The 10,612-nt window shown below is 35.2% G+C and overlaps 1 pseudogene; it reads left to right on the top strand.

The window, feature by feature from the left end:
• Positions 1-9,789: 9,789 nt before the first annotated feature.
• Positions 9,790-10,224, top strand: LOC116571476 (annotated as a pseudogene).
• Positions 10,225-10,612: the final 388 nt, after the last annotated feature.

The raw sequence follows: 10,612 nt of genomic DNA on the forward strand, positions 1-10,612 counted from the left end.
GTGACATTGGACTTGAATATTTACTATTCTCTGTGTCGTTTTGCTCCTTTTAAGCATTTAACTGTACTCTACCGTAGGTATCCTTAGCGCTTGTCTCTAAAGAAAATCTTATATCTTACCCTCTGTGGAAGGTGACACCTGCCTCATTTCGTCTTGGTAGAGTACAGTTTTGGTTTTCTTGTGTGCCTAGGTATAATCACCCTTTCCAACTCTGCAGTATTCCTCATGGCTGGCTTACATTATGACTTAGTGTTCTCCAACAGTGATCTGCTCCCTGAAACATCTACAGTAATGTTCCTTCTGGTTAAACATTGTAAGGTTTACATTATAAGTTTAAACACTGTAAATCACTAATACTATCCCAGTACAGATGTCATAGAATATATAATAAACTATGGACTGGTCTGTAATCAGACTTGGAGGTTTTCTTACAACACAGTCACTCCCTTCTATTTGTATGTTTTCCATAGCTGCTTTTACACTATAAGGACAGAGTTAAATAGCTATGACAGACACCCTGTGGCTCACAATAGTTACTGCCTCACCCTTTGCAGAAAGTTTTCCAATCCCTGTTATGGAGAGTGGTGGCTCTCCAAGCTCTCAAGACATCATCATCAGGTTGAATTAAATGAGCAGAACTGTTGCTAGTACAGCTAAGTTCTGCTGAGATGAAAGAAAGATATTTAGTTTAGTTTAGTTTAGTTTAGTTTAGTTTAGTTTAGCTTTAAAACTTAAGAGTGGAAAATGAAAAAACTTGAGGGTATCAGGACTGATGAAATACTGTAGGAACTCTGCATTGTTTTTACAACTCAAAAATATCATTACGGATCTTCTGTTTCTCATTCCATCTCTCTGCTCTGTCAGTGCTAAGCTCGTGGCCTGGCTCTTATGTCCATCACTCATCAACCTAAGATAGTAGGTGAATTTGAGATAACACATTGTCATATAGCCAGATTTAGGATCATAACAAAGACGTATTTCTCTTCATTCTTTTTTTTTTATGATAGGATAAACCTTTCTTGGAAACCCATCAGTAATCTTTCCCTCAAGTCCCAGTGGTTAAGTTTCAACTTCCCTCATTTTCTTCTTCCTTGAATATTAAGAAAAAAGTTCCAACATGAGAAAGATGTGAAGCATTTTCAAATTATAAATGGTTTTGTTTTGGGGGGTGGGGGAGAAATGAGAGGAAATGAAAAGATAACAGTGCCTCCAGTGTTGTGTACGATGGATCATATATGAATTTCCACATTTTCATCTGACAAAAGTCATCATATCACAGAGGAGAGGAATATCCTGACCATGGCTTCTAGAAGGGCAGACGGGACTCTTCATAGGTATTCACAGAACTTCTGAACAGGAATCCTAAGGTGGGATGTTATGGCTGGTTCTCTACGTCCGTGTTTGAAACTATGGTGAATTTTAGAAAAGTTTTTCAAAAAAAAATTTATATATATATATATATATATAATCTTTGCATTCCAAAATATTCCTCAGCCAAAACACCAGCCCTAGAGTCTCTCATGTAAAGATATCTTGAAGGATATTGATTATTCTATCAGTATAATTTTATATCAGGACTATAGATTCCCAGAAGTATTCACACTGAATGGGATTTTCCACCTTTTTAATGATTCCGAATAGACGTCCAAATCTAGCAGGTGTCTTTGAACAGTTATTTCTGTCCGGATAAGCATGTGTAAATGCCATATTCATTTCAGGCTTGTTCTTCACTGGACCTCTACTTGCCAGGGACAACAGGAAAATGTGCTTAATGGTTGTCAAATGACAATAAATGAAGTTGGTCCTTCTTCAAATGGTCATTTACAAATCCTCTAGTACACCTGTATTTTTGAGCTGTAAAAATTATTTTAATATTTTAATTTTAGAAGACTATTCAGAAGTCTAAGAACAAATAATCCTTAAAGACATAGAGAAAAGACTTCTGGAATGAATTTATACATATTATAGTTTAGCTTATAATACTTTATATTGGGCTTGTGGATCAAAAATAAAGCAAAAGAATATGATCAATTTGCTTTTGAAAGTCATTTAAAAAGCTCAATTGATAAAAAGCTGCTGATGACATTTGCTTTAAATATATCTAAACTAAGCATTGCAAGTAATTATATGTAACTTATATAGGATGAATTTTCTAGGAGGAAAACATAAATATGGGTGATTATGTATCATAAATACATATGCATATGCATACACACATAAAAAACTTCTGTGGTATATATTGTAATGCTTTTAAAATATATAATTTTGATTACTTTTCAAAGTAGGCTATTTTATTTCAATAAGACCTAGAATTGAGAGGAATTGACATGTGTAATTTTTTTAAGATTCTTTTGCAAGTTTTGATATTAGTTAGGATTATATTGATCAAATAAATGAAAGATAATTTCTTTCTCCAAATCCTGGGGCAGTCCGAAAAATAGTGTTATTATTTACCTTAATGCTTGGTCAAATTCCCCTATGAAATCATCTGGGTTGGTATTTTCTTTGAGGGATATTTTAAATTATGGATCTAGTTTCTCTAATAGTTATGACTTCATATTTTCTATTTCTTCTATTAAATTTGGAAATTTGTGTATCTGAGGGAATTTCCTCTTTTATATAAGTTGTTAAAATTTATTGAGATAACATTTGTGCATGTATTTCTTTGTTGTATTTTTAATGACTCTAGAACCAGCGTCTGTGTCCCTTTTTCATGTCTGTTACTGGCACTATGTCCTTTTTCGTTCTTTTTCTAGTTTCTTGATCATTATACCTACAGATTTACCAATTTGTTTAGGCTTTTAAAAGAATCAGCTTCGCCTTTATAATGTACTGCTTTTTGTTTTCTACTTTAGTATTTTTATTTCATTATCTGTTTACTTCTTTTTGTATTTTTTCTAATGTCTTTAAGGGGAGAATTAGACCATGAATTTTAAATACGGTCTTTTCTCACATATGCATATAAGGCTGTAAATGTCTCTCTGTGCATTACTTTAGCTTCATTTCGCATATTTGCTTACAGCTTTATTAACATATAATCAATATAAAATAAACTGCATGCATGTAAAGTATATACTTGAATAAATGTTCACATAGTATACACTCATGAAACCAGCGCCACAATCAAGATAACGAACCTAGCCATCACTCTCCAAGGTTTCCTGATGCTGTTTTGTAATCAGCACTCTCAACTGGGGATACTGCCTGTCACCAGGCAACCACAGATCTGTTTCTGCAGCTGTAGTTCAGTTTGCACATTCCAGAATTGTAGACATGTGGGATTGTGCGATATATACTCTTTTTGACTGGCATATTTCAATCCGTGAACTTATCTTGAGATTCAACCATGTCAGTGTACGTTTCACTAATTGACTCATTTTTATTGCTGAGTAGCATTCTATTGTATTGATATGCTACAGTTTATATCCATTCACCTGCTGATGCACATTTAGGTTGTTACCAGGTTGGGGGGCTGTTATAAATAAAGCTGCTGTGAAAATTAGGATACAAGTAGTTTTATGAAAGTATGGCCATATATATTTCTCTTGGGGAATTACCTAGGAATGAACGGACGAAAGTTTTGCCAAACTCACTTGTACGTTTTAGTAACTTTTTTGTATAATCTAACTGTCAAGAATCTTTTACTGTCAGCGGTGCAGATGATAACTCTTTTAGGCTTTTTAGACAATATAACATCTTTGTCTCTTTCCCCACCCCCTCATTATTGTCCTGTTTTGAATCTTTAATACAATATTGAGTATGAGTGGTAGCAATAGGCATTCTTGTCTTGTTCTTGGTCTTAGGGACAAAATATTGAGTATTTTTCATAGTGTCTTTTATCAGATTGAAAATGTTCCTTCTAAAAGCAAATTTAAAAGATGGAGTGATTATAAATGTTATATTTTTCCAATACCATAATACATTGAATTTCACAGTGCTCTTGATCATTGATTACTGATTAATTTATGATTGATTAATGGCCACTTGATGAGAAAATTACATGGCCACAAAATAAAAGTCATTTCATGTATATTTGAGGAGTTCAGTTTCACAGATAGTAGGTCACCATTTACATGAGAGAAAATATAAGTAAGACCACGTTTTCCCAGACTAAATTTTATATATTTTACTCAAAGGCTTGAGATATGACCTTTTATTCACCCCATAAGACTTTTTATTCACCACAACATTCCTTTAGTATTATGAGTTCTATAACCACAATAAGATAAATAACATAAACAGAAATGTTGCCAGTTTTGCAATGCATATAAACTCTACCCCAATTTATTTATTTATTTACTTATTTATTTACTTATTTAAAGATTTTTATTTATTTTGACAGACAGAAATCACAGGGAGGCAGAGAGGCAGAGAGAGAGGAAAGGAAGCAGGCTCCCTGCTGAACAGAGAACCCAACATGGGGCTCGATCCCCGGACCCCGGGATCATGACCTGAGCCGAAGGCAGAGGCTTTAACCCACTGAGCCACCCAGGTGCCCCTAAACTCTACCCCAATTTAAATGATATGGTTGATAAATGTAGGTATGTTTTATCAAATGTTCTGCCAGGTACAATCAGATCATGTTCCATCCTAGTTAGTTAGTGCATTGTGAAAATACATAAGATTTGTGTTAATCACTATCATTTGCCTAGGTTAATAATGTTTTGTCCTCTTATTCCACCATACCGAAACGTTAGAGACTTTCATGCCTCTTTGCTATTTCTTTTGCTGCTAATATCTTTATTCTCCATAGTACAGGGTGAAGTCAGACTCATTTTTTAAGACATAGATCATATAAGATGACCCTAGTGATCTCTACCCATCTGCCCCAGGCACAGTAAATTGCTCCCTTTTCCACATTCTAGAGTTACCTCTATTAGGGGACTTATTACACTGAATTATGACATGTTTATATGCCTACTTGCCTCAGCTAAATCACATTTCCTTTTTTGCAATGATGCCTAAAAACAGAGACTGTGTTCTTCATGCCCAGAATAGGGCTTATGAAAATCCGCGGTGATGTTTTTCGGCAGTGACTTTTAAGTGAAATAATGGATGAATGGTGAATTTTGTCATAGGATGTGTCAAATTTCTTGACTTTTCAGAGAAATTAGACATCTGAATTTTATAAGAAATTCTCCTTGCTCCTCCCCAGCAACTTTAGTTGAGGAAACTCTAAAGAGGAAATAAAATCTATAACCACTCTGCAAAGCTGTCAGTGACCTTGAACAGGACACAGAGATAAGAGATAGGAATCTGAAAATCAGTGGGACTAAACTGAGAATTGACAGAGAGCTGGCAAGAAGGCTTTGGCCTTCGACCAAGAAGAACAGACCACAGCTCTGAATTAAGGGCTGTCGAAGAAATAAGAGTTTACTACTCAGGTGAGCTTGGGGCAGGAAGAGAAGCTTGGGGGGCGAGGTGTTTGTGTGGGTGGGAGAGAGGAAAATAGACATTGTCAGCTTTTTCTTCTGCGTCTGTACTTCACGAACTTAAACACGGCATTGTTCACATCAGTCAGAGGACTGAACTTCAAAAAACTCAGTGTTAAATTTTTTGAACCCTGTGGCAAGAAGGGGTTATCTCTTTATTTTATTGTGGTAGTCATATGACGAGGAAGATAAGTTTTCACTGGAAAACAAATTCAGTTGTGAGTACCCAGTAACTCAAAAAAAAAAAAAAAAAAAGCCACTTTGGTTTGAAATGAAATAATTCAATCACAAACAGTTCCTGTTCCTTGACAGGTCAATTTGATTTGCCCCTCAGCCTGACAGTAGGGCTGTGACTGAAGAGGACACATTTCCAGCAGAGTACCTGAAGCGCTAAAACATCCTACACTTCATAACACTAAAAGGAGATTTGACCAACCGGGAAAGATGCCCTATTGGCAACTTTACAAAGTTCTTGGGAGAAAAAGCAAACCTATATGTTTGTTCTTTGAATACTTTATGCAAATGTGTTGATGTATATGCACATCTTGGTGGGAAAATAAATGCAAAAAGATGGAAGTTCCAAGGAATGAATATGTTGAATTGCTAAAAGCAACATATTGCAACTTATGTTCTGAGAGCTCTTTGCTCACCATGAAATCCCCAAGCTGAATGTATTCCGAAGAAATGCAATAAGGTATGGAATAGTTCCAGGTTCAGATGTGAACACAGATACAAACACAGTGAATGCCGGAATGTGTATTTGATGCTGTTGTGCAATGTTGAGAAAATAAATTGGATGTTGTTCATGTTGCTAATGCAAAAACAGAATGAATGCTAAAATGAAGTTATCTGCTGATTTTGGAATCTCATTTATCCCCTGCTGATTCATATCATCTGTTTTGGTTATACACATGATGCAAACATTCGTTTTGCGAAATCCCACTCCTAAGTCTTTAACAACTTTACTCCAGCTTTCGAAAATTAGCACAAGTTCAAATACCAAGAGAATAAAGTAATTGATTTCAAGCTGGTTATAAATGTATTTTCTGGGCTTGGTGCTCTGTGGAAATAAAAATTTTTGGTAAAAAAAAATTTTTTTAGAAGAGAAAGATGCTTCCTACACATAGTAGGCATACCAAAATATTTTTAGAGGAAAAAAACCACAACTTTATTACTTCCCTAAAGAAGCTTAAAATGAAATTGGAAGAGACAAAGACGATGTACTTTTTGTACCACTAATTACAAAACTATACTAAATAATAATCACAACATAAAGCAGTACACATTTAGGTGTCAAGGTTGGCAATAACCAATTGCTATAGGAATTTTAAAAAGGGGGGCATGTCATGGATTGGACTTTATGGTGAATGTTCTTAGAGGATTTTTATGGTCAAGCACTGAACTGAATGAGAACATAAGAAGAAAACATGACTAAGCTGTATACATGAGGAAAGTCACTTCTGATCGTAGTTTTGGGCTTTAGTATTTAAATACAGAATTCTAGGCTGTGGAGAAATTCTAGAGTTCAGATTAAAGTTGGCTGCTTGAGGATATTTACACTCTCCTTTTGCCTACTATATCCAATTAGACAGTTGAAACCTAGCCAGCTTGTTTTATTCTTGAATTTTACAATAAATTGATCCTTTAATAGCATTAAATAAATCTTTTCTTGTAAAAAATAGATTTGCTTTACAATTAGGTTGGGAGAATTCATGCTATGGTGATGGTTGGCTTAGATAAACTCTAAATTTATGGTATTTTTGAGTCTGCAAATTTAGTTATTTAACATATATTTTTTTTAATTGACTTGAATAATTCACTGAGTTTTGCAAGTCAAAAAAAAAAAAAAAAAAAAAAAAAAAAACTTTCTGGTGAGCCAGAGGTTGGTAAATGGAGCTTAGTGTGACAAAAAGTTCTCAGAATTGATTGACAATTTGAAGAAGCCAGATACAGTTTTTTCAGGAAATCACATTTGATTAGTTTGTGCCTATTGTTTATACTTCAAGACATAATATCTATAAAGACCATCTCTGTGAAGAGTGAGTGTTGGTCAGACAATCATCCATGTAATGCTTAACTTCCAGGTAATTTTCCAATCTCTGAATATATTCTCAAAAATAAACAAAACACTGGCACACTGAACTGATGAAAAGAAACCTTCCTTTTCCTACTCTAAACACTAATTCTGAATATGGCCAAGGGATCCCAAGTGGGCACAGGGGTCTGAATGAGATTAGAATTGCAACATTAAACCTGACATATATTTAAGAAGTGAGATCTTTACACTCCTAAGTGTCCTGAGACAAAGCCTAAGGCCATGTAAGGAATGGATAGGAACTGAGTTCCCTGAATCATGGTAGAGACACAAAGGTCTGTATGCCTCCTTTTTTTGTTTTGTTTTTATTCACTCATTCAACAAAGAGTGATTTAGGGTTCACTATATGCTAGGCACTGGTAAAATAACAGTGGGAAAAAAAAAAAAAAAGGAAAGGGACGCCTGGGTGGCTCTGGTTATGATTCTAGGGTCCTAGGATCGAGCCCCGCATCAGGCTCCTTGCTCGGCAGGGAGCCTGCTTCTCTCTCTGCCTCTGCTTGCTTGTGTGCTCTTTCTGTCTGTCTGTCTCTCTCTCTGATAAATAAATAAAATCTTAAAAAAAAAAAAAAAGGAAGGAAAGAAAGAAAGCAAAACTCTCTGTCCTTTTGTGGAAGGAAGGGGAGATACAAAGTAAACAGTATACATTAGACTGTGACAGATAACAGGGAAAAATTAACAAGTAAGAGATATAAGGAATGCGGTATTTCTTTAAGTCTAAATGAAGTTTTTTTGAAAAGTATTTACTAAAAAAATCTTGAAGTAAAGGATAGAAGGAGGTGAGTCAAGACCTCAGAGACATATCCATGTGTACACCCAGACAGAAGAAACCATAGCTACAAAAGCTCTCAATCAAGAGCCTTGCAGGAGAATTCAAGAACAATAAGGTGACCACTGTGGTTGCAACAGAGCAAGAAAATATAAGTAAATTATATTATAAAATTGAGTGTAAATGAGCATCCAAGTCATGTGGATATGTTCAAGGGAGGTAGAGGTGAAAATGAGAAATTTAATTCTCAGGCTATGGTAATCTTCCAGGCAAGAGATGATGGTGGATTGTACCAGACTGGTAACAATGAGGTTATGAAGTTATCTTGGCTATTGTTCTAAGATGAAGTCACTAGGGTTTGTTGACAAATTGCATATGTGTAAGATAGTTAGAAAAAAGTAAAAAAATGATGCCAATATTTTTGTTTTGATACTGGAGGGATGAAGTCCTTAGCTAAAATGAGGAAGATTGTAGAAAATGCTATTTTTGTCAGAAAAATCAGAACTCAGTCAAAAGATATGCTAAGGTTAAGATGGCTATTAGAAAACTAAGTAGCTGTCAAGTAGACAGATAGATATATGAGTCTGGATCTGATGAGAGATGTCTGAGTTAAAGATGTAAATTGGTAAATCATCAGTGTATAGATAATATTTAAAGCCACCAGACAGAATGAAATCATCAAAGAAATAAGTATAAATAGATTCATGGTTCTTAAATCATGTTCTTGAAAGACTGTATCTCCTGGCCCAAGGTAAGTTGACGACTGGATGCCCAGGGCTGTAAGTAGGAAAAGATTCATGTAATTATAACTAGAAAACCAAACCTGCTCCAGGTGAGAGGGTGGGATCTGAATCTAGCCTACTCACCTTAGCACAGGGCTTACCTTAATAAATTCATAAGAAATTCCACACACTTTAATGTAATCTGTGAGTCTTGAGGGAGAGAAGCAAAGCTCTGCAGCATAAAATGCTTCTTGATGTCAGACTTACAAGTCTCCATAAAACAAACATTCCCACTAAAGACAACCCAGTTGTCAGTATTTATAAACCGCAATAAGATATCAGCAAGTACTTAAAAAGAAAGGCAAAATGTACACACGAAGAGCATGTTATGAAAATAAATGCCATCTTTGAAAGGCTGAAAAAAAAAAAGATTACCAATGGTAGATGTATTAAAGGGAATTACACATACATGAAGCGAGACATATAGTGCATTAGAGTTGAGGAGGCTATCCATTATGCATCTCAGAAAGATAAAGAGAAGAATATATGAGGAAGAAATTAAGAGATGGAGAGAATGGAATAAAAAGGGCTAAGTTAAATTTAATGAATACTAAAGGACGGAATGAGGAAAATGAAGTAATAAAAGGATAATGGCAGGCAATTTTCCAGAACTGAAGAAAGTTATAAGTCTTCAACTTGAAATGAGAATCCTACTGTCTTAAGAAGTATAAATAAAAATAAATCCTCTTTGTTCAGACCTGTGGTGTGGGTAGGATGGGCAAGTGTCTCAGTCTTTGCACTGGCAGGATACTCCATAGCCACTGAAGAGATCATGATAAACAGCACAAGAAAACCCATGTGGGTGCTGACCTAAAGCCCAACCCTTTTAGAGGTACTTCCCATGCAATGGGAATTGTCCTGGAAAAAAAGTAGGAATTGAAGCCAGACAGCCAAATTGTGCCATCAGGAAGTATGTCAGGGTTCAGCTGATCAAAAATGTCCAAAAAAACCACATAGCCTTTGTACATAATGACGGTTGTTTGAATTTTATTGAGGAAAATAATGAAGTTCTGGTTGCTGGATTTGGACGCAAAGGTCATGCTGTCAGTGATGTTACCTGGGGTTTGCTTTAAGGTTGTCAAAGGAGCCAGTATCTTTCCTTTGGCCTTATACAAAGACAGGAAGCAAAGACCAAATCATAGGTTTTGATGGTGAAATATGACAGTAATAAATTTTCATTTAAAAAAAAAAAGTAAAACCACACCTAAATTCACATCTAAACTCTACAGGTGGACTGACCTTAGACCTTCTCAAAAGCAACAATATATGTAAGAAGATAATAAAATAATATATTCAGGAAACTGAGAGAAAATCATTGTCAATCTAGAATTATATAGGTAGTTATACTATCATTCAGGAGTGAAAGGGAAATAAACACATTTGCAGGCAAAGACAGAACCAGTTTTATCATACATAGACCTTCCCTTAAGGTCTAATAGAGATTCAGTTTTAGATTTTTGCATTTGTGTTTTTCTTCTTGGCACAAAGACTTTAAATCTAAATAGGGATTGCCCTATTGAGAAGAGGGGATGAGAGA

The sequence above is a fragment of the Mustela erminea genome, chromosome 13 (assembly GCF_009829155.1).
Source record: "Mustela erminea isolate mMusErm1 chromosome 13, mMusErm1.Pri, whole genome shotgun sequence".
Taxonomy (NCBI): Eukaryota; Metazoa; Chordata; class Mammalia; order Carnivora; family Mustelidae; genus Mustela; species Mustela erminea.